Here is a 26,251-nt window from a genome sequence, read left to right as displayed (position 1 = left end):
CTTCAAGATATCATCAGGCATTATTCTCATTCTGTTGGCAAAACACTGTTAAACATAAGTTAAGGCTGCTTTGGTCCTAAAATCATTAGCTTCGTGTTATCTCCAAAATATAGATATTCAAGCATTTTATACACTTCAAACCATAATCATCATTTTCCTTCTTCTGCTTGAAGTACTTTTTTTTTTTTTACTTGTGTTAGAAATGTTTATTTGTCAAAAAATAAAATAAAATAAAAAAAAAAAGAGTGGGAGGAGTGGAGTTAAAACAAGGCTAAATTTCAGCTAATGCTGTACCACGATCATAGGTCAGACATTAAAAAAACAAAAACAAAACAATAACAAAAAAAACCCACCCAAAATCCCAATGGCCCTAGCAATTTTAGAAGATTAGCTTCAACGTTAAAGAGTCCAGAGCTAACAGAGAAGAATACAGGTTGCTTGCCACTACATGGTCATTTTAAAGGGAAAGGAGATGCTGTAGGTAGGTAGGGAGAAGGGTTCAACTCCTAAGGAAAGCAAGGTAAGAGGGGGTTTCACTGTACAGGAAAAAGGGGAGGCCAGCATATCCTTACCTAGGGCTGCTCAGAGGCTGAGAATGTAAGGAACAGAATGAAAAGCTACAGAGACTAGTGTCAGGAGGAAAGAAAAGTCAACTTAGAATTAAATTAAGAAAGAAAACATAGTTGGTCACAAATTCCTTTGTTTACTGAAACATGAAGCAATGGAAACATCCCGGCAAAGGGGACCGCGCGGAGCAAGTTCTCATATATGACCGCAGCCCGAGGGTTCAGTCCGCAATTATCCTACCTCCAGTTTTTAAAAGGCTGAGTACCGCGCTCGGTCCACATACTGCTCCCGTTCATACCGGGCCATGTCATACAGAGAATTCCGTGCAGCTGCTGAAGCCTGAGACAGCTTACTCTCTGGCCCATAACCGTAGCCCTCTCCAACGGTGGGGAGCACAGCTGTAGCTCGACGCAGGGAGCTCCTGTCCCTTCCATAATAGGAGGAACCAGTGGCAGCAGCAGCCATAGCAACTGAGGTGGCAGCAGCACCTGAGTTTGGCAACAGATGTCTGTCGTAGGGATCAACAGAAGTGGAGTTGAGGTGACTGGTCACAGCTGTGTTCTGGACTTGAGGCAGATGAGACACGGTCTGCTCTGCATAGTTGTATGCGGAGGCTGCGGCTGCCGCCGCCACTGCCTCATAAGAGCGGACCCGGTAACGCTTATAGTAGTCGAGTGCTCCATATGCATCGTTGTAATACATGGATTCCCCGTAGCCCATGGTGTAAGGTGTGCGAACTGCTCCATACTGTTCATTATACTGCTCAGTAAAGTCCGCCACACGACCTGTGAGATCTACTGGGCACTCTTTTGACCAGTGCCCCTCTTTCCCACACCGATAGCAGCCACTCTGGTCTCCCATCCCAGGGGCAGTCCGAAGCCGGCTGGTTGACAACTGCACGTGCATTCTTTTGCCTTGAAACTCAGTGTTGTCAAGGCCTCTGATGGCTTCCACTGCATCCTCTGCCCGCTCCATGTGTACGAAGGCATAATCCTTCACGATGTCACATTCGATGACTGGCCCATACTCTTCGAACTTGGCCCGAAGCTCTTGGTTGGTACAAGTGGGACTGATGTTGCCCACGTGTAACTTGGTCGAGGCTTTGCTCTTATTCTTGCTGGCTTCCACGTTGATGTTCACCCCGTGCAGCTTGTAGTGGTGCAGGTTGCGTATGGCATCTTCGGCCGCCGTCTTGTCCTCGATGTGCACAAAACCGTAGTTCTTAATGATGTCACATTCCAGCACCTTCCCATACTGCTCGAAGAGTGAGCGGATCTCCTGCTCTGTGGCCTCCCGGGGCAGGTTTCCGATGAATAGCTTCACCATCCTGACAACAGCCCTCCAAACTGCTGGAAATCTGGGCAACCGTGGGTCCTCCGGCCCGTTCCAACGTTCCTGAAGTACTTTTATAGAAAAAATAGGCCAAAAATACAGCTTTCACATATACCATCCTCCCTCATTATTAACAGTTTGCATTACTATGGTACCTTTGTTAAAATTGAGGAAAGATTGGTTTCATTATAATATTAACTGTTATCCAAGTTTATATTAAAGTGTATTTTCCCATATACCACCCTATTATTAACATCTTGCATTAGTGTGGTTACGTTTGTTATAATCATGAAAAAACATTTTTATGATTTTCCTATTAACTACAGTCCATCATTTAAAATAGAGTTCTTTATATTGTAAATTCCTATGTTTTATCCTAATTTTTATTCAAGTAACGTTTATATGACCTAGAATTTCACCTTTGAAACATATTCCTATATATAATTCACTGCTGTTAATTACACCCTGATATAGTATTACCCTCACTGTCCACTTTCAAACTTTACATGGGGGCATGTGGGGGAATGTGGGAGAAGAGAGCATTGCTCTCCAGTACTGAGGGTAATAACTCAGATGTGAGGCCCAGCCAGTCTCACCCCACAAACAACAGTTCAGACTGTGATCAAGAGCATGGTCCAGAGCCCCAAACCTTCAGACCTCAGAAGCTATGATAGTTGTACTAAAATCTGCATCCCAACAACCACAATATCATCCTGGTCAGTGTTTTTAATTGGTTCTAGAGATTTGAGATCATCTGAGTGTCACTAAAACTCAGGGTCCCCTTATATATTTGATGCAACACTAGCAATTGCTTTTCACTCTTTCTGAGAGAGCAATAGAGTGTTTAGAGGGTAACACTAGTACCTGGTACTTGGCAGGTACTCTAGAGTGAACAGTCTTGATGTGGAAAATAGATGGGCCAAACAACCAATGGTTGCCAGAAATAAAGGAGCATCACGAAGTATGAGACTTTCTGTATCTATGTGACAACCCAGTGAGAATAGCAAAGGGTCAGAGGCAGATGGGAATTCATGGGGACACAGCTGGGAGACACAGGATTAAACTACACCCTGCAGCAGTTCCCCCATAGACTATACCAAGGCCTGCTACTGCACCTTTACAGAAAATACCTTCTGGGCAGATTCTGGTAGAAAACATCTTCTGCATGGTTGTTAGAATCCATCCTAAACCCTGCCTGAGAAGTTCATGCTCTCTTCCAGTTCCTGTTACCTTCATGTCCATCATCTCCTCTGATTTGCTTACTTGTGCCCGAATGGTAGAGAGTCCATCTCTGCCTCAGGATCGTGCTTCAGGCCAGTCAAGTGTTTTCTTTCTAAGACAGGTGAGCAGGGATAGGGGACTGTGGGCTTCCCAGTTATTCTAGGGGGATCTGGGAAATGGTCACAAGTGCTGCCAGGGTTACTGAGAAGCTTAGTGCACGGGGGATATGAGCAGTTGGTGTTGCTGGGAGCAGTACCTATATATCCCATGAGGAACTCTCTCTAGGAAGAGTGTGGCTGACAGAGTATCAAACCAACCTCACTGACCCTCAATAATGAGGAAGTGTCTGGTGAAGGTGCACTGCTGAAGAGGTCAAAGGGCAGTTTTGATGATTGAAGTCCCACAAAAAGACATGTTCTACTCCTAACTCTCAATCCTCTGGATGGGAGCTCATTTGTAATTAGGATCCTTGAGTATGTTATCAGTTAAAGTGAGGCCATACTGAGGAAGGATGGCTCTTATCGATTATGGCTAGTTTCTTTATGGGGAAGTGAGTAAACAAGAGGAGAAGGAAATGAGAGGAGGGTCAGAAGCAGATCAGCATGTGTCACTGGCAGAGCTGCATCTACAAGCCAAGGACAGCAGGACTGTAGACCAGTCCTCACCAGCATACCACAGACACCAGGAGAAAGCATGGTCTTCCAGTGCATGATTTGGGGGTCCTGGCCTCAAAAACTGTGAGGTAAAATCCTGTTATTTAGGTAGGCTACTCTGGGCTATTTGTCATGAAATATCACAGAAATACCCAGAAACTACACAGGTGGGGAAAGGGCATAGGCCTGGGAGCATCCCCAGCTCAGCCACTGCCCTTGTTGACTTTGCTTTCCTGACACTTGCTTCTGTTTTTTTAAAAAGTGACTGCCCAGTTAATATGGAAATTCAAAGACATTATGCTTCTCAAAGAAGAGAGGGCAACAAAAATCAGTTGTGTAAAAAAATCCCTATACTTTTCTGTCCCTACCACAGAAATGTGGCTTGAAAAGCAAGGAATTGAATGTGTCCCCCACCTCAAATCACATACAAAAGTTAAATATAAATGGGTAAGCAAGGGCCCTTGATACTGATGATTATGCTTATGAATCCATATGCTTGAAAATTCAGCTAGACCTAGAGCTCTGGGTGACTAAGAGTTACTTCTTGAGAGCCTCCATGTTGCTCAAATGTGGCCACTCTCTAAGCCATACTCATCATGTAAATGCATTATCTTCCCCCTAGCATGGGTGACAAGCCTCCCTTGTACCGAGGGACTACTACCAAGCACTAGATGGTGATGCAACTAGAAAGACTGTGAATAAAAGGGGAAAATAGTAAAGAAAAATGTGTTTTTATGGCTCAGAATCTTCAATTTGAGTTGGGAGGACATCAGAAGGGTCATGCTCAGCACATTTCAGCAGGATCTCAGAGACTGCCAAAGTAGATACAACCCCAGACAGGGGTGCTCCTGAGGGTTAGAGACACCCAGGTCCTATGGTCATGACATAAGTCTCTGGAGTTCAGTGCCTTGCCAGTGTGCCCTACTTTGGAATTTGTGCTCCTGAATATGATGGAGTGACCTCTCTATGCATGCCTCTGCTGCCACTTTTCCTGAACCTCTGGTTGGCACTGGGGTTGGGGTATGCTCAAGAGATTTGAATCTTTTGACCATCTATGGTTCAGCTTTGCCCTGAGCCACAGCAGAGTTGCCACACCTCCTCTTCGATTCATTGGACTTACTCAGGTCAGCTAACAGGGAGGTGAGGATGGTCAACCACCACACCAGGGAACCGAGAGAGTCTACAGCTGCAAGCAGAAAAATTCCACCCATCAGCTATGTGGGATCTAAGTCCCCTCTTGATTTAGAGGTGAAGTAGACATTGCCACCTTAGGGTCCTCGGGTTGGAGAAATAAAATATGTATTAGAGTGGACTCACTGGTATTCTACTTTAGAATAATTGTGACTCTAGCAGTTGAAGAAATTGTATCATTGATGCAGAGACTGTGGTCACGCAAGTTGCTGAAGGCATGGAGAGGTAAAAAGAGATGTGATTTTGGGACATTTCTAGGACTTGGAATTGAATGGAATGATATTGTGGGGACAGATGCAGGACATTTTATATATTGCCATAACCCAATGAATGGACTGGGAGAGAGTGTAAGCTACAACATAAACTATAATCCATGCTGTGTAGCAGTGCTCCAAAGTGTACTCATCAAATGCAGTGAATACACAACATTAATGACAGAAGGTGTCAATGTGGGAGGAGTGGGGGGTTAGGGGAGTGGGGTATATGGGAACCTCTTATATTTTTTAAAGGAACATTTTATGCGATCTATTTTTTAAAGTATAATAAAAAATGGGAAAAAATAAATGTATATGGGTCAAAGGGCTAAAAATAATAACCAGCATTATAAAACTCCACTATTTACACATAGCCATGCATCTTCAAGAACTGTTAGGCAATAGTTTGTTAGATTTTATACCAAAAGTATGTGCAACAAAAGAAAAAAACAGATCAATGGACCATCATAATGTAAAACATTTGTGCTTCAAAGGACATTATGTCTACAAAAGACAACCTGTCAAATGGGATAAAATATTTGAAAGCCAAATATCTCATAAGCATTTCTATAATTATATGTGTGTGACTGTGTTTATCTCCTACAATTCAAAAACACAAACAACCTAATGTTCAAGTGGCCAAAAGACTTGAATAGACATGTCTCCAAAGAAGATATATAAATGGCCAATAATCACATGAAAAGATGCTAAACATCAATAGCCCTTAGGGAAATATAAATCAAAGCCACAATGAGAACCATTAAACATTCACTAGAATGGCTACTATTTATACAATGGAGAGTAAAATGTGTTGAAGAGGGTGTCTAGAAATAGAAAGATGGGTTTTCTCTTGGAAGAGAGATAAAATGGTGCAGTCACTATGGAAAATAATTTGTCAGTTCGACCAAACATTCAGAATAGAATTACCACATATCTACCTGTTAGAGCAAAACAGCACTCACTGGGACACAGGGACTGAAGAGTGAAGCGTCATATTGAGAAGCTCTCCCAATGGAGGGGGTCTTCAGAATAGATTTCAGCCCCCCTGCTGGTATGGCAATTGTCTGAAGAGAGACTTCAGCCTGCGTCTGGCAGAGGCAGTCATGAATTTTACAGTACAGTTTTAGTAGGAAAATGCTTAGTCATTGGGAGGGGATTGGGGCTTGGAAGTGCCGATAGGGAACTGTAGAAGTGAATATTTTTCCTTGAAAGGCTAGGGTGTGGTTTGGTAGGGTAGTGAATTCTAGGGATGTGGGAGAGGTTGGTGGAGCCATGTGGCTCCTTTGCATATTCTTGCGAGTAAATGAGCTGTATCTGAGCATGTAGGCTATGGATCAGAGGCTGTTATATGTCATGGGAATGAAAGGCACTGTTTTTACCCATTACGAACCTTGTGATCAGCTAATCATTATAAACCTTGTAAGGGAAAACCTCTAACACCACCAATATCACTATTAGGTATACACCCAAAGACATGAAAGCAGGGACTCAAAAGATATTTGCACACTGATTTTCCTCAAGTAGCTAAATACAGGAGTGTTATATGATCTGGCAATCCCTCACTAGGAATATATCCAGAACTGAAAACAGTGATGTGAACAGACATTTGCACACTGATGTTCACAGTGGCATAATTCACAATCACCAAAGAATGGAAACACTCCAAGTGTCCATCAACTGATGAAATGAATAAACAAAATGTGGAAAATGTAGCATATACATACAATGAATACTATCCTGCTATAAAAAAAAATGAAATTGGGACACATAATGATAACATGGAGAAACCTTGAGGAAATGATGCTGAGTGAAATAAGCCAACACATGGACTTAAACCTAAAGTATATGCTACTGGTGGATACGATCAGGTTGAGAAGGAATGGGTACTTCACTTAATGTATGTAGAATTTTTAATTGCCTTAACTCTTAAAGTGTGGAAATGGTTAGAGTTGATGGTAAAACATTAAACTGAGTATAACTAACACAGCTGATTTGTAAAGGAATAGCTAAAAGGGGTAGTATAGGGATGTAAAGATCAATTGCAAGAAATTAGAGAATAATCAAAGAACTGAATAACAAAGGGAAAACCTGCGGGTGGATAAGGATTATGGGTAATAGTACAAACATAATGATGCTACTGTTAATAGAACAAACACAATAATGTTATTCTATGAAATACAACAAATGTATATCACTATTACAAAGTGGCAAGAATATGGAAATGCATAGGAAAAATACATTTCATGTGATTTATGGACTATAGTTAATAGCAATATTGTAATATTCTTGCATCAATGTCAAAGAAGGTGCCTTGTTAATAGGGGGTATGGAAAAAATAAACCAACTATGCTATAGACCATACAGTTGCTTTATTTTTATTGGTAAAGACCTGATTATGTTCTGGTCATAATCTGTGATAAGTGTTTCACAACAGTGTAATTTTTGATGAAAGGATGTGGTATAGTAATTCTGAACATTGTGCATTATTGATTTGTAAGTTCACAGCTTCTCTAATAAATATGTACATATCTTTAAAAATAGAGGCATGCTTAATTTAAAAAAAGAAACAAGAGGAAAAATAAAGACTTAAATGCACACTTGTAGGAACTAGAGAAATAACAGCAAACTAATCCCAAAGCAAACAGAAAAAAAGAAATAGCAAAGATTAAAACAAGAAAAACTGAAATTGAGAATAAATAATTTTAAAAAATAATAGAATTACCAAAACAATACCTAGTTCTTTGAGAAGATTAATAAATTTACAAACAACTGAGATGAAATGTGCAAATTCTTAGAAACACAGAAACAACTTACCCTGACAATAGAAGGAATTTAAGACCACATGAGACAAATCCCAAGTAAAGAGATTGAATCAGTCATCAAAAACATCCCAACCAAGGAAATCCCAGGGCCAAACAGCTTCAAAAGTGAATTTGAGTAATTATTCCTAAAATAACTAATGCCAATCCTACTCAAACTCTTCCAAAAAAAAAAAAAGGAAGAGAAGGGAACATTACCTAACTCATTCTATGAAGTCAACGTCACCTTAATACCAAACAATGCTAGATAAAGATGCCACAAGAGAAGAAAATTCTAGGCCAAACTCTCTAATCAATTTAGCTAGGAAGTCCTAAACAATACTTGCAAATAAAATCCAGCAAAACACTAAATATATTGCATACAATGATCAAGTGGGGTTTTTTTAGTGTAGTCCAAAACAAGAAAATCAATTATTATAATACACCATGTTTTAAAAAAAAAATCAAAGGGAGAAAATGATATGAGTATCTCTATTGACACAGAAAAGGCATTTAGCAAAATCCAGCATCCTTACTTGATAAAAATACTACAAAAATAGGAACAAAAGAAACATCCTCCAAATGATAAAGGACACATATGAAAACCTGACAGCTAACACCATATTGAATGGGCTCGGAAACTTAAATCTTCTGTCTGTTCATAGGCTGTTAGAGCCCTGAATCTCGGCAGAGTTGCAGCTAACACCCACTCTCCAGGTCTTTGGACTCACCCAAGACATCTAACAAAAGGATGATGATGAACAATGCCAATGCCAGAGTATAGGTTGTATCTACAACTGCAAGCAAGACAGTTCCATCCATCTGCCCCAGAGGATCTAAGCACCGTCTCAATCCATAACAGAGTGGGCAGCAACATCATCCAAAAAACATCAAGACTGAGAAATGAAGAAACCTAAAGGTGGACTGCAACTATGGACTAAAGCAATTTATTATTATTATAACAATGGAAGAACTTAGAACATTGATACAGGCATTCACCACCAGGGGCTCTAAGGGGAGGAGATGGAAAAATTGGGAGGACATTGAAATTGTCCTGCATGACATACCAATGGTGGTTACATGCCATTATACATTCTGCCAAAACCTATAAAATTGTATGGTGAAACATGTAAAGTATAATTTAAAGTATTCAATATGTATTCCTCAATTGTTTCAATATATATTCCTGCAAAGTTTCAATATGTATTCCTCAATTGTAACAAATGTACCCCACTAATGAAAGACGTTGTAAATGGGGAAAAGTGGGGGAGAGGGAAGAATTTGGATAAATGGGAATCTTCCTATATTGTCAATGTAACATTTATGTAGTCTAACACTTTTACAAAATAACATTTTAAGAAATGGCACCCTTGGGGATAAACAAAACTCCAACACTGTACTTTGCAGAAATGGAAAAGTCAATTATTGAATGTATTTGAAATGGTAAGGGGTCCTGATGTTCAAAAACATCATGAAAAAGAAAAATGAAGTTCCCCAGCAGAATACTGGAAAGTCCATTCTAATCCATGCTCTATTCCTCCATCTTGTGGACCTGGGATGGCTATGTCCAGTCCCCCTCTATAGCAAGAGGGGGCTTAGAAGGGGTTTAGATTCCACGTGGATGATGGATGCAATTCTGCTTGCAGCTGTAGGCAATCTTGGCTCCCTAGTGTGGTGGTTGACCCTCTTCACCTCCCTGTCAGCTGGCCAGGGTAAGTCCAAGAAACCAGAGGGTAGGAGCTACAAGTCTGCTGTGGCCCAGGGCCTGGTGATCTCATGATTCATGTCTCCTGAGTATGCACCAACCCAAATGCCAACCACAGGACCGGTAAAAGTGACAGAAGAGGCATGTGTAGAAAGGGCATATCTGAGTCCAACTCCATCACACTCAGGAATACAAACTCCAAAGTAGAGCCAACTGACATGGCCCTGACTCCAGAGCCATCTGTCTTGACCATAGAACCTGTGGGTCACTACAGCCCTCAGGAGAACCAGCACCTGGGTTTCCATCTACCTTGGCTGTCTCTGGTACCCTGCTGAGGCATGCATAAGCATCACCCCCTGATGACCTCCCAGCTCTTTTTTGGAGCTCTTAGCCATATAAACTCACTTGTCCTTTCCATTTCCCCCTCTTTATCCAAAGTCAAAAAGCAGTTTTTAACACCTGATATTACATGTAGGCTGAGATATTTTGCTGGTCTGAGTTGACCTCTTTGTTCATGGTCTTTTTGTAGTTACATCATTAGCCAGTGCTTGGTAGTAATCACTCGGTGCCAGGGAGACTTATCCCCGGGAGTCATGTCCCACGCTGGGGGGAAGGCAATGTGTCTCTATGCTGAGTTTGGCTTAGAGAGTGGCCACATTTGAGCAACATGGAGGCTCTCAGGAGGTAACTCTTAGGCACCCCACAGCTATAGGCCTAGTTCATATTTCAGGCACCCAGGCTCATAATCAGAGCCATCAGTATCAAGGGCTCATCGTTGGACCATCTATCTTTATTGGTCTTTGCCATTGCCCTTGGGGGATTGTTGTTGTTCCATTGGGGAATGTGATAGAGCTCCCCTCGTCAGGAATTCAGCAATTTCTCATCTGTCGTTTCCAAATGAAACCACTATGAAAATATCCAGACCCTTCCATGTACCCTGTATACATGCCCTGGAGAACTCCCTCCCAACCATATGCTGCTTACCAATGACACCCCACACAAGTGCTCCTCCCCCACCATAGTTGAACCTCTCTGTAGTCCAAAACTTCTTCAAAAAGGAAGCCCAATATATTGCCAGGTTCCCTTAATAGAAAAATGGAATATAGTGCTGGGTTTAAAGGTTAGATATAGAATACATAGAAATTTAGAAAAATTAAATAAAGCAAAAATAAATTGGGATATCAAAGAAATGAAAAAATGAAAAAGCTTTGTTTTGGACATTTTGCCTGTCATCACTGCTACAGGTGTTGCCCTGTATATACAGTGGCAAGACAATTTCTTCCATTTCTTTCTTAGTGTCTACCTTCTTTCTTTCTTTTTTTCCCTTGATTATTAAGGTTCCCTTGACATAAGTTTTAGATCACAGTAATTCACATATACAATATATGATACTCCCACATATCCAACATCAAACTCTTTGTCCCTTCCCCAACAGTGATCTTTTTACATGTTCATATTATATTTGCTGCAGCTAATGTACAGATATTGAAATGATAGGTTTCAAACATGGTTCCATTTGGGTTTACATCATGGTTTATATTTTAGACTATACAATTTTCTAAATTTTTAGTTATCTTATGTTTTACATTATGGTTTATATTTTAGACTATAGACTTTTATACATTTTTGGTGTAATTTAACATGATCTATATCCATCATGGCATGATCTTGTGGAACACTTCCATTGCCCCACAGTTACCCTGATTCCATGTATTCAACACCTCTTTCCCCCTCCCCTCAGGGCCCACCATGACAATCAATCTTCATTACTTGAGGGACCATATTCAGAGATACTTGCAAAAATATTGAGGGCTTCACATACTTGACTGCCCTAAGCCATTGGGAGCCACCAATTCGCTCAAGAGATAGAATTCCCTCTGTTTGAGAACATCAGTCCTCCCCAGGATGTGAGTATACCTTCACTCTCATTGTATGGGGCTCATTGCATGGGATGTGGAGAGGGTGGCCACGGTGGCTGCTGATAGTTGGGAGAGTGAAGAAGAGATAAGGTGTGGGGGCATTTTCAGGAGTTGGAGTTGTCCTAGGTGGTGCTGCAGGGACAGATGCTCGGCATTGTGTGTCCTGTCATGGCCCACTAGGTGGACTGGGGGAGTGTGGACTACAATGTGGACCTCTGTGCATGCGCTGCAGCGGTTCTCCAGAATGTATTTGCCAGGTGCAGTGGATGTGCCACAATGATGGAAGCATTTGTTGATGTGGAAGGGGTGGCGTGGGTGGAGTGGGGGGTATGTGGGGACCTCATGTTTTTTTAATGTAACATTTAAAAGAAAATAAAGAAGAAAAAAAAGAAAAATGAAGTTGGGGGATGCTCACTACCTGACTTTATTTTTATTTTATTTTATTTTTTTATCTTTTTTAAAGTTAATAGATTACACAAAATGTTACATTAAAAAACATAAGAAGTTCCCATATACTCCCAACTCTTCTTACCCCACTCCTCCCACATCAACAACCTCTTTCATATTGTGGCACATTCATTTTATTTGGGGAATATATTTTGGAGCACTGCTGCACCACTGGATAATAGTTTACATTGTAGTTTACACTCTCCCCCAGTCCATTCAATGGGTTATGGCAGGCTATATAATGTCCAGCATCTATCCCTGCAATATCATTTAGGACAACTCCAAGTCCCGAAAATGCCCCCACATCTCATCTCTTCTTCCATCTCCCCGCCCTCTGAGAAGTCTTCCACTGCTGACGGTATGTATATTTATACATTGATGGGTATTTCCGTTTTAGGTTTTGTTAGTTCGTTTTTTAGCTATCAGTAATGAAACTGCTACAAACATTCTTGCCCAAGATTGTGAAGACATATTTTCAATTTTTCTGATAAATTCAGAGTACAATTCCTTGTGGTAGAATAGGTGCATGTTTGATAGCTGTATGAGAAAGTAAATTGTTCTTGAAAATAATTTACATTTTCTTGTCCAACCAAAAATTATAGGAGTTTTCCTCCTATTCCACAATCTCTGTGCTAATGACAATCTTTTAAGTATAGGCATTCTAGTGGGTGTACAATGGTACCTCTGTATGGTTTATTTTACATCTCCTTGATGACTATTGATATTGCTTATTGATCATTCCTATATCTTCTTTCATGAAGTGGGTTTTCAGGACTTTTGCACATTTTTTAATATGGATTGTTTGCTTTTTAATTATTGGAAGATAACACTTCTTTAGTATTCTGCATAAAAGTCCTTTATCACACATATACTGCAAATATTTTTTCTAAGATTCTGGTGTCTATTCAGTTTATTAACAGTGTATTTTGATGATCAGAAGTTTTAAATTTGATGAATTCCAGTTTATCTACTTTAGCTTCTAAGATTAACCCTTTTTTGTCCTAAGAAGTCTTTGCCTATCTCAAATTCCAACATGCTTACTTTTAGAAGGATTATAGATACGTGTCTATGCTGAATTAATTTTTGTATATGATGTGAGATGTAGGTCTAGAATCATTTTTCCATGTATGGTTATGGAGTTTTTTCAGTCCAAGCTACTAAAAAAAACTAGTCTTTCCCTTTTTACAGGAAGTCATTTGACTGTAATGTGTATGCCTATTTCTGGAGTTTATTCTGTTGCACTGACCTAATACCTCTAACTGTACTTAACTTACTAATTCCTACTAGTATTATTTTGATAGTTTCTGTAGGCTTTTCTACAAAAATGATACTGTTGGCAGAAAATAAAAAGGTGCTAAATTCTTCCTTTCTAAAAAAAAATTGCTACTATGAGGGACTCTTTCTATCCAGGAAACATACCTTTGGCAAAAAAGACACTTCCCATGGAAGCATGTAGCTAAAGAATATTCAAGATGGTCAAAATGCCCCCTTTATCAAGACCCTACTATGTCCCACCTTTACCTTCTTACCAGTGTTATATTAATTGACAGGTAGAATATAATTTTTATCCTTGTTTCTCATGTAAAATACTTCTTCTTTCTTTCTATCTTTATTTTCTGAAGAAGATTTTGACCTGCATCTGGCTGTGTGTACTTTCGGAGAAGACTCAGAGAAAAACACTATAACTGACAAGGAAATTTGGTTGTTTCTGTGACATATAATATTTTTCTAAGAATAAAAAATACAACATTCCCATATATTGCCTATTGTTGGCCCTTAACATTGGTGAGGTGCCTTCATTACAACTGAGGCAAGAATGTTAACATATTACTGTTAACTATAGTTCATATTTGCTTTAGGGGTATTTTCCCCCTATGCCATCCATTATTACCTCCTTATATTAGTGACATACTTTTCCTATAGGTCCTGAAAGGACATTTTTATATTTGTATTATTAATCACAATCCTTAGCCACCACAGGGTTTACTGTTATACAATCCCGTTTTATCCTCCAGCTTTCCTTCAAGGAACATATATGACCCAATACTTCCTAATTCAGCACTGTCAATTAATTCGTGATATTGTACTTTCATCACCTCTCTCCATTACCAAATCTTTACAATGAAACAATTATAAATTCTGGGTAGTTTAAGCATCAGCTCCCCATTCTATACCCCATACTATGTGCAAGTAACCCTTCTGCTAAAGTCTACTTCTATGAGTTCACTTGTTATAATTAGTTCGTATTTTTCAAGTCACACAATATTTGTCCTTTTGTGTCTGGCTTACTACACTCTACATAAGGTTTTTGAAGTTCATCCATGTTGTTACTTGCATCAGTGCATCATTCCTTCTTAACTGAGTAATATTCCAGGGTACATATTTACCACATTTTGTTTATCCATTCCTCTGTTGCTGGACACTTGGGTTGCTTCCATCTTTTAACAGTTGTGAATAATGGTGCTGTGAACATTGTTGAGCATACACCTGTTCATGCCCCTGCTTTCACTTTTGGGTATATACCTAATAGCAGGATTGCCAGATCATATGGTAATTCTGTAATTAGCTTCGTCCTCAGGATCTGCTGAACTGTCTTTCACTTTTCTTTCATTGGACCTCTATTAGGTATAAAGTGAACCATGAAACTTTTGCCTACCACAAATTGCAAAGGTGCTTCCTGATATTTCTTCTATGAGTTTGATGGTCTTGGCTCTTTAACTCTTTGATACATCTTCCGGTAATTTTTGCATAGAATGTGAGATAGGGGTTCTCTTTTAAATATGGATACTCAGTTTTCCCAACACCATTTTGTTGAAGAGTCTCTTCTGTCCCATTTGAGTGGGCTTGGACACCTTGGCAAATACCAGTTGGCTATATATGTGATGGTCTATTTCTGAACTCTCAATTCCATTCCTTTGGGCATTCTGTCTATCCTTGTGCCAACACTATGATGTCTTCATCACTTTAACTTTGAGCTTTGTTATATGCTTTAAAGTCAGGTAGTAAGAGGTGGGGCAAGATAGCATCTGAGTGAGTACACCCTCCTCATCTCTCCTGCAAAGGACCGGCTGAGTGGGGATGGAAACGTGTCAGAGTGAGCTTGTTATGAGAACCTACAAAGCAGGAGACGTCTGGACATCGATCTGGAGAGATTGCAACAAAAGTAGTGCTTGCTCAAGGTAACACTGAGGGTTTCTAACATTGAAGTCAGAAGCTGTGGGAAGGCAAAACCCTTCCCCTCAATACCGAGGGCTGCAGCATTCCCTGAAAATGGCCAGTTGCATGTCAGCATTCCCAAGCCCTGTGTTCCCCAAACATGCAATCCCCAAGCCCGTGTTCCCTGAACTCCCATAACCCACATTTCCCAGATTCACGTACCCCAAGCCCACATTATCCCGGGCGTCCATTTCCCAAACTCAGCACTCCCCAAAATCTGGCATTCCCCGGGTCCTCCGGTCTCAAACTCACTCTGGGAGTGGGAGGGTTTTGGTGGGAAGTGCAGAGGGGTCTGAAAAGTGCAGGTTCAATTTTCTGGTTCCCCCATTTTTTTTTTTGAACTTGGAGGAGCATTACAACTGGCTTGGGGAGAGCCTAGGAAGAGAGGAGAAGTGAATCTGCTGAGAGAGCCTGATTTACCAAATGCCCTGGGATAGGAAACTTGGTCTGGGAGAAGGTAGAATCAGAAAATAACTAGCACCCCTGTAGCACAGCTAAGGGAGAGGGACATTAGGACATGCCTTGCAGGCCTCCAATAGCACAGTTAGGGTACCTGGCAAGGTGTGGGTGCTCCCTCTCAAGAAATTAAGAGTCAGTATTTTCTGTGGTGATTAAGTTCACCAGGGATCCATTTGAATCCCTATGGGACCCCTCACACAGCCTTCCTGGTGCCCTGGGAGAGAGGGAAGTGAGGAAGGGAAAAGGGGGAAGGTCAGATTCCTAAGCAGTTTATTTAATTGCAAAGAGAATGCCTTGCCTGAGACCTTGACTGGCCTTTTTGTTGGTTTGTTTTCTTGTTTTTCCTTCCTCTTTATCCCCCCATGGCCATTTTTTCTTGTTCTTTTTCTTGCTTGCTCTCCCCCCCCCTCCTTTTTTTGTTCTTCTTTTTACTTTTTTTTATATTAAGTGTTGCAGGCAGAATTTCTTATTTGCTGTCTTTCCTCCTCCTTTATTTCTTCTTTTCTGTGTGTACTGATATCGGCTGCCAATGCTATCCCCTTTATTTTACATCTTTCTACCTTCCATCATTTTTTATTTCTCTTACATTCCACCTCTCTTTGTTTAACCCCCAAATTTTTCTGAATTTTTATTTTTATTTCTCATACCTCTATTCTGTTTTCTTTTATTCACTCTTTATATTATTGTCCTATCTTTTATCATTCCCTATCTCCTGACTACACTAGCCTTTTAAATCATACTATATTCTTCCCCATATTCAGTTTGCTATTTCATTGTAGGTTCTCCACTTTTTTTACTGTTATATCTCTGCACAGCTTACATGAGTTTAACATCCATTCTCCTAGATCTCACATGGTTCTTTTGCTAACATTTACTATCAATACTACTATTATACTTTTCCTTTTCTTACTCCTTTGCTTTCTCTGGCCCTAATATTTTCTTTCAAGGGAACTTAGCCAACAACAAGGAAATAGAATAAGAAGAACAAAGAGACAAAAAGAAAACTTAACACACACACCAAAACAACAACTATATAAGCCCCACAACTAGATGAAAAGGTTAATCAACTGAATAAACCCATCAAGATAAAATGATGACCAGACAGCAACAAAAAACTACACATAATACCAATAATCTAGAAAACATGGCCCAATCCAATGAACAAACTAAAAACCAGGAACATCAAACAAATAAACAAAGCTCTCAAAATATGTATCATGGATCAATTTAATGAAGTGAAGGAAGAGATTAAGGACATTGAGACAACACTTGGAGAACATACAGAAGTAATTGTAATTATGCACAAGATAACATATATGATGGTGATGAACAGCACAGTTCAAGAAATCAAAATACACTCTCAGCAAATAATAGCAGATTTGAAAAGACAGAGGAAAGAATTAGTGTTTTGGAAGACAGTACATCTAAAATCAAACTGATAGTAGAATTGATCTATAAAAATTAGAAAAAATCCAGCAGGGACTTAGGGACATAAATGACAATTCCAAACCACAAAATTATGTATTATAGGCATCCCAGAAAAGAGTAGGGAAAGGGGACAGGAGGAGAGTTGTAGGAAGTAATGACCAAAAACTTCCCAAACCTATTGAGAGAGATGGATGTATATGTCCAGGAAGCACAACACACCCTAAACAGCATAAATCCCATGTAGTGATGGATATAGGGCATATTAAATTACACCAAAAATGTATAAAAGTCTTTAGACTAAAATGTAAAACATAATGTCAAACATAAGGTAACTAAAAATTTAGAAAATTGTACAGTCTAATATATAAACCATAATGGAAACCAAAATGGAAACATGTTTGAAATATATGTTTCAATATCTTTACATCACATGCAGCAAATATAATATGAACATGTAAAAAGATCTTTGCTGGGGAAGGGGGAAAAGGGTTTTATGTTGGATATATGGGAGTCCCCTATATGTGAATTATTGTGGTCTAAAAGTTTTGTGAAGACAATATTAAAAATTAGAAAAAAGAGAAAGGATGTAGACACTGAAGAAGAAATGAAAGAAATTGCCTTACCACTGTATATTCAGGGCACCACCTATGGCAGTGATGAAAGGGAAAACATCAAAAAGAAAGCTTTATAATATTTTTCATTTTTAATACCACAATTTGCTTTTACTTTATTTTGGTTTTTCTAGATTAGTATGTATTCTATTTCTAGTCTTTAAAACCATGACTATATTTATTTCCCTATTAATTGGATTTGGCAATATATTAGGCTTCATTTTTGAAGAAGTTTTGGACTACAGAGAGGTTCAACTATGGCAGTGGAGGAACACTGGTGTGGGGTGTTATTGATAGGGGGACATGGTAGGGAGGGAGTTCTTCAGGGTATGTATATAGGGAACATAAAAATGTCCAGATATATGTTGGGCATTTTCATAGTTATTAAAGTTGCAAATGATAACTGAGGGAGTACTGAGTTCCTACCCAGGGGAGCTCTATCATATTCCCTAATGGAACAGCAACAATCCCCCAAGACCAATGGCAAAGACCAATGAAGAAGGATCCTATGATAAGCCCTTGATGCTGATGACTATGCATATGCGCCTGTGGGCCTGAAATATGAACTAGGCCTAGAGCTGCAGGATGCTGAAGAGTTACCTCCTGAATGTCTCCATATTGCTCAAATGTAGTCACGCTCTAAGCCAAACTCAGCATGTAAATGCATTACTTTGCCCTGAGCATGGGACATGACTCCCTGGGATGAGCCTCTCTGGCACCAAAGTATTACTACCGATCCCTAACTGGTGATGCAACTAGAAAGAGACCTTGAATAAAAGGGTCAACTCAGACCAGCAGAATACCTCAGCCTACATGTAGGATGATGTGTTAAAAACTCCTTTTGACCTTAAATGAAAGGGGGAAATGGCAAAGACAATGAATTTATATGGCTAAGAGTCTTCAAAAAATGTCAGGGGGTCGTCAGAGGAGTCGCGCTTATGCACGCTTCAACAGAGCCCCAGAGATAGCCAAAGTAGATATAAGCTCATGTACTTATTCTCCTGAGGCCTACAGACAGTCACAAGTTCTATGATCATGGCAGATGGCTCTGGAGTTCAGGGCCATGTCAGTGGGCCCTACTGTGGAATTTGTGTTCCTGAGTGTAATGGATTTGGGCTCAAATGTGACCTTTCTACACAGGCCTCTTCTGTCACTTTTACTTAACCTGTGTTTAGTGCTAGGGTATACTCAGGAGACTTGAATCTCTTGACTGCCCATGTGCCAGCTGGGCCCTGAGACTCAGCAGAATTGCAACTTACCCAAGTCAGTTAACAAGGAGGTGAAGATGATCAACCACCACTCCAGGGAACTGAGAGGGCCTACAACTGCAAGCAGAAGAACTGCATCCATCATCCATGTGGAATCTAAGCCCCTCTCGACATGGAGGTGGAGTGGACATCACCATCCCAGGGTCCACCAGATGGAGGAATAATATACGGATTAGAGTGGACGTACTGATATTCTTCTATGGAACTATTGTGAACTTGTAGCACTGATGTGGAGAAAGTGGCCACAGTAGTTGCTGAGGGCAGGGAGAGGGAAGAAGAGATGTGATGTGGGGACATTTTTGGGAATGAAGTTGTCCTAAATGATAGTGCAGAAACAGATGCTGGACATTACATATCTTGCCATAATCTACTGATTGGCCAAAAGCTCTAGAACAAATAAGCCTTGTCCCATAAAAGGAAACAGGTTAATAAACCAAGCCTTTAATTTTAATATTTGCATCTATGAACCATATTCTTGTAATAATTAAACAAAGCCTAATAACAATGCCTATAAGTTACCTCTTGAAAACAACCTTGTTTCTCGCTGTGATCTCTCTCAAAACCAAACTCTGCAAATAGGAACCAGTCTCCCTGGCACAGATGAATTATTAACAAGCATTAATCTGTGATGTATTGGAGAAAGACCTTGATCAAAAAGGGGAAATACAAAATAAAATAGAGTTTTTATCACTAAAGAGAATTCATACTGGGTCAAAGATCATTCCAGAAGCTTATGCAGTTCTCAGCCAGATTTCACTAACTGCCACAGTAAACAAAGCCTCAAACAAAAGTGCTCCTCAGACCTAGGGATGTACTGACATCATGGGCAAACAACACAGCCACATAAAATCAACACCCAATCAGCAGGATCTAACTGGAAACATATGAAAAGATACCTTCCCAAAATAACATAATTATAATCATTTACATATCCCTAGTCTTGACTCTTCTACTTATTTTATTTGCAACTATCATTTTCAATTTACTTGTAAAGTATATTTCTCAGAGACTTAAAGCCTTGAGATTTTTCTTATGCCAGCCCTGACACCTAGCAATTACGCAGCTAACCGCTACTTCCACTTCTTTAGGCCTGCCTGGACAACTAACAAAACAATTCTGAAGGACTGTTCTCAGTCCAAAAGCAAAAAGCATCTTTGACAGCAAGGGAAAAATTTGATTCCTCTGCCCCATGATAAGTATGTGCCTTCTTAGCCTGAAACAGAGCTGACATTTTCTGAATCCCTCAAAATTGATGAATGACCAAAAATAAGGGGGGAGTGTAACTGCTCACTAAAGCATAAATTTTTGTCATTGCAGTTACTATCTTTCATTAACTGAGTGACTGTAACATTGCTATAAAAAATAGGACAACTGAAAGCACCAAGGTTCCTTTGAGAAATCACTGATTGGAGAACTGGGATAGGAAAAATATCTTATCAACCTGGAATATCTTCCTGTGCAAGAAAATAGGAATTGCTCAAAAATTAATGGGATGTGATTGTGGGAAAATGGCAACAGACTAACAGGCAGAGCTGAATGCTCTCCCAAAAACAAGGGAGAAAGACCTAAAAATCATCTGAGGGGCCTGCTTTGGAAGTCAACAGACCAGGACAGTGCTACAGTACTCCCATGTGGGAAAGGGACAGAGAAACAAAGAAGCTGACATGACATATTTTAGTTACCAAGTCCTTTTTGTAGCCAAAAAGGATTCCTTTTCCCTACCATCAAGATATTAAACTGGGATAAAACACTTGGCTCACTATGGCTGACTGAGACGGGAACAGATATCATCTTCCTGGTCAGCTGTTACAAGGCAAAAGTGAGGGGAGGTCAGCAGACTTTTCTTCAGTGAATTTGGCCAACATTGCCTGCTTTGAATCTCTGATCTGGAGAAGCCCAGACTAAAATACCTTCTTGAAAAGGTGCATTAACTAGCACCATCTGTCAGTCTGACTTGAATTTGCATGAATAAAATCTGTTCATGCTCTCTGTATCCAACCCCCAGGAGAAAATCTACATGCCATTAGTGAGCCACTGTCCCAATTTTGAAAACCTGAGATAAAGAATCAGAATAAGTTGAATGAAATATCAAAGAAGAACTGGAGAAAAAATAACAGGAAAGAAAGAGAACGTGACCATAAGAGTAAATTACCAACATATTCAGATGCCTAGATATCAGCAAAAAATTAAAAGCCATTCTAGGACACAGAAAGAGATGGCACGGTCAAAAGAACAGAGCAAATATCCTGAAGAAATAGAGGATTTAATGCGATTAATCAGGTATAATCACACAATTCTCCTAAATCCCTTTTAAAAATTAAAGAAATTATGACTAAGGAAATAAACAATATTATGAAGTCACTGGGAGAGCGTAAAGAACAATTTGAAAGCCAGCAAAGAAAAGTAGATGACCTTATGGGAATGAAAGACACAACTGATGAGATTAAAAATGCATTAGAGGCACATAAGAGCAGATTTGAATTGCTCAAAGACAGAATTACCGATTTTGAAGACAGAATATTTGAACTGGAAAAACAGAATACAGAAAGTGATGAGATTGGAAAAAAATGGAAAAGCGTCTCAGGGAATTGAATAACAATGTGAAACACACATTTGTATTAGCTGTGTCTCAGAAGAAGAGAATGGAAAAAACACAGAAAGGATAATTGAGGAAATAAAGACTGAAAATTCACAAACCTTATGAAAGACAAAAATATTACTATCCAAGGGACAATGCACCACAAAAAGAATAAATCTTCATAGACCTACTCTGAGACATCACTAATCAGAATGACAAATTTCAGAGATAGAGGATTCTGAAAGCAGGAAAAGGAAAAAAAAGCATCACATGCAAAGGAAACTCAATAAGATTAAGTGTGGACTCCTCAAAAACCATGGAGGAGAGAAGAAAGTGGTGTGAACCATTTAAGGTGCTGAAAGAGAAAAACTGCCAGCCAAGAATTCTGTATCCAGCAAAGCTGTCCTTCAGAATTGAGAGAAAGTTCAAAGTCTTCACAGACAAACAAGAACTGATATAATATGTTACCAAAAGACCAAATTTACAAGAGATCCTAAGGGGGTGCTGCAGCCTGAAAGGAAAAAACAAGGGTGAAAGATTTGGAGAAGAGTTTACAAATAAACTAAAGGGTAAGAAGACAGGCAATGGTAAGATATGATGACAGAGTTGAAGGATAAAATGAATGAAGTAAGTAATGCCTTTTGCAGTAATAACACTGAATGTTAATGGACTGAACTCTCTAATCAAAAGACAGAGACTGATAGAATGCATTTTTAAAATATTGGGTATCCACATGTTGGCAACAACAGAACCACCTTAGATGTAAGTACCCAACCAAGTAAAAATGAAAGGCTACAAAAAGATATTCCAAGCAAATAGTAAGCAAAAAAGAGCTGGAGTAGAAAAAATGAATGTAAAATAGCAATATTACAGTATATGAACAATAATTACTTGGTACAAGTGGCTAATTGTTTCTGTGATCAGTAATCTGCAATTTTTTTAAAAGCTTGCTTTTAATTGAAAAAAATTCCAAAGGAACCATTTTAAGGAAAATGGAATGTGAAAGGAGAACCACATCAGTAAAATCTGCCTCAACCAGGCATGACATTTAAAACCCCTTCTGGATCAGATGACCTCCAAAATACAGATGACCCAGAAAGTGGACACATGATTTAATTCGCAATGACAATTCATACGAATAAAAAGAAGCAGAGCCTAGTGCTAAGGACTACCTACAGAATACTACATATTGTATGATACCACTTATATAAAATGTAAGTATAAGTCAATTTATATAGATGAAATGATTTTAGTGTTTACATAGGACTGGGGAAGGAATGTTAAGGAATATGGAGCCTTTCTTTTTGTAGTAATAAATTTGTTCTAAAAATTTTGAGATGATGAATCTACAACATTGTGATTATACTGAGAACCACGGATTATATGCTTGGATAGATAGTATGGTATGTGAATATATCTCAGTAAAACTCCAAAAGGAACAAATGAATAACTGTGCAAGAATACCAGAAATAGTAATGCGTACGGAAGGGAAATATAGAGAGATTGAGAGATGAGGAATTTTCTTCTTTCTTTGTGTATTTTTTGTTTAGTATTATTATTATTGAAATAATAAAAGTATTCTAATAATGGTTGAAGTGATGAATGCACAAATATGTGAATATAAAAAATACCATTGAAGTATACTTTGGATGAATTGTATACTTTACTTATATATATACCAATAAAATTGATTTGTTTTTTTAAAAACTCATGTGAGTATGTCAAAGGAATCCAAAGATTAGGAGACAATTATAGCACCAAAATAAATAATGCTAGTAATGAATTACATCCCATTGAAAAAAATGTAATCCACATGTTTTAGTTTTAGGCTTCTATATGGGGAATTTATTTGGGGTAAAATCTTACAGTTCTGAAGCTGTGAAAATGTCCAAATCAAGGCATCATCAGTGATGCTGTCTCACAAAATTGCAACTGAGGACAAGCTTGAACTTCTGCTAAGCAGGAAATAAAAATGGAAGCCAACCTCTGCTTTCGCTTCCAGGGTTGCATTCACCCTGGGCTCAGGTGGGGGCAATCAGGCATATGGCTTGTCTTTCCAGGGTCTCCCCTCTTCAGCTTCAGCTGCTCCACTGATTCAACCTTCTGGCTCTCTCTCAGCCTCTTGGGGTTTTTCTCATTCTACAGCTATAGGCAACCCTGAAGTCCTTTCTCACATGGCAGGGTAAAGTGGCAGCTGATCTTTTCTTCTGTGTTTCTGCTTTCAGTTCTCTGCTACTATAGGACTCCTCCAAGAGAGCAGGGATACAACTTGGCTCACACCTTACTAATATAGCTCAATCAAAGGCCCTAAAGTGAACTAATGAAAGGCAATTGAACCAAAGTTCCCTTGATGAGTCTAACCCAATCAACAGGCCCCAAACCCACAGGAATGGAGTAGTTCTAAGTACATGATTTTTCTGGGATTCCCCAAAAACCAACAAACTCTCACACTATGTTCCATACTCATAAAATAAGTCAATAAATTAACCACTTGTTGAGGAATGGAGAGTTACATCTGCTTCATTTCAAAGAAACTATCCAGAAAATACTTCTTAATTATGAAGGTCCAAAGAGAAACTACAATAAAGTGGTCATATATAGACACTATTTTAATGAAGTAATCAAAGAGGGCATCATCCAAGATGGAACAGAGCAATTGGTTGTCATCAATAGGACTCAAAGAGAAAAAAGATCATCATTCCTGACAAAGATGTACAAACTGCATCTAATCATGAAGAAACATCAGCCAAACTAAATTGAGAGGCCCTTTACAAATACACACCCTATATCTTCCAAGCGGAAATATCACAGAAGTCAAGGAAAGACAGGAATTTTTCCAGGCTGCATTTGATGAAAGAGTCATGATGACTATTTGCAGCATTTAATTCTGAACTGGATTCTGAAACAAAATTTAGGAGGTCATTGCGGCTTATCAGTGAAACAAGAATAGAGTCTGAGAATTAGACTGTCATAATGCGTCAGTATGAAATTCCTAAAGAAATTCTTTGTGTGTACATTTAATTATTGTATAGACTCATTATTATTTGAATATACATATATTTATATATAATTAAGTAAATTTATAATTATATATATAAATGTAAATGCATTCTTAAATAAAATTTGGATAGAAATTCTTTAAAAGAAATTGGTTTAATCCAAATGCTAGCCAAGTTGAGGTCTACATTACTAAATGACAGTTTAGGGCCCACACTGATGCCACCAGCCAGCTATGGGGACAGTGAAGGAATGCTCTTCTGTAGAAGAAATTCCTGCATGGGAGTTGGGGAATCTGGATTCTAAGACATGGTTTGTACTGAAGCTTTGATGATGCTCCACCTCTCTGAGTCACCAAACCTACACTCCTCAGAGAAAGGAATGATTAGTCTAGTGGATAACAGAGATCTTTTCTGTCTCTAAGTTATCTTCCATTCTATAAAACGAGAAGGAGCCTAGCAATAGATTCAGCAGAAGAATAAGGAGCAGGGCATCAACTCCCATCTCTTCGGGAATAAAATGCTGAATGTAAAGAGAACCATGGAGTGTATTTTTCCCCAAACAAGGGAGTGTGATTCTTTTAGAATGTGGAGCTAAGAGTTAAGCAGCACAAGAACTGATCTTTATCACAGGTGAATAGGTCACTGACACCTCTATTTAATTTTTAAAAAGGTTACAAAACTGAACTTTTTGACCTCTTGCATTAATCAACTGGTGCTGCAATTATTAACTGGATCAATGTTTACTTTGAATGTCACTGATTAGGATGAGTCAAAAAGTACTGAATCATAGTACACACTCACTGAATCTTAGTGTCCCCTGTTGAAGTGAATGTATACCTGGAGGAAAGCATACAAGTGTCAGGGGACATGAGTTCCTGCCTTAGTGCTACCCTCTGCAGACTCTGCTTAAACAAGGCACTAAATTGCTGAGATCCAGATTGCTAATCCTGCAAATGGAAATGTATCTACCTTAGGAAAAGGTACTTGAGTGCATCAAAGAAATATGATGGGTGTGAACATTTTCTGTAAACTGACAATCTCCCTGTATACATTAGATAGGAATAATTTTTAAACAGTAACATAGTTTTTCCATTTGCAATAAACCATAAAATAACCACACATCAATTAGAACACATATGGTATTATCTTCACACAATAGGTATTTGGACGTTTGCCCTGAGCCACAGGGTGTAAACCCCAGGAATGATTCCATCCTCGTGACCAGTAATGTTTCTCCCTCTCAGGTCTGTGGCCTCTGCACACTGTGGTTCTGTTCTGAACTTTGGACTGCTTAATGAAGTCCTTACATCCCATCACACCATTGTTCATTCAATAATCGCTCTCTTCTGTCTTTTAATTCATTCCATTATTTCAGACAAGAGAATACCAAAAAAGCAGCAAAAGCACTTGTGGCTGCAGGCACCTGGGAGGTGGGGATGCCATAATCTCTCCAGCCTCCCCTCTCAGTCCCTTTGACACTGGCTCATCACTTGGTTATAGTGAGCAAGTTCACCTCTGCAGTGAGGGAGAAAGGTAGAACTCCAGTCTTATTTGTTTTGAAATCCTATGGCTGGAATCAAATAAAGTGATTCTATTTAATGTGCA

At 39.2% G+C, this 26,251-nt stretch overlaps 1 pseudogene; it reads right to left on the bottom strand.

Annotated features, from left to right (window-relative positions):
- Positions 1-683: 683 nt before the first annotated feature.
- On the bottom strand, positions 684-1,907 carry LOC101433747 (RNA-binding protein 4B pseudogene; annotated as a pseudogene).
- Between the last annotated feature and the right edge of the window lie 24,344 nt (positions 1,908-26,251).

Source organism: Dasypus novemcinctus, chromosome 6 (assembly GCF_030445035.2).
Source record: "Dasypus novemcinctus isolate mDasNov1 chromosome 6, mDasNov1.1.hap2, whole genome shotgun sequence".
Classification (NCBI taxonomy): Eukaryota; Metazoa; Chordata; class Mammalia; order Cingulata; family Dasypodidae; genus Dasypus; species Dasypus novemcinctus.
This window is presented reverse-complemented; position numbering and strand designations above follow the sequence as displayed.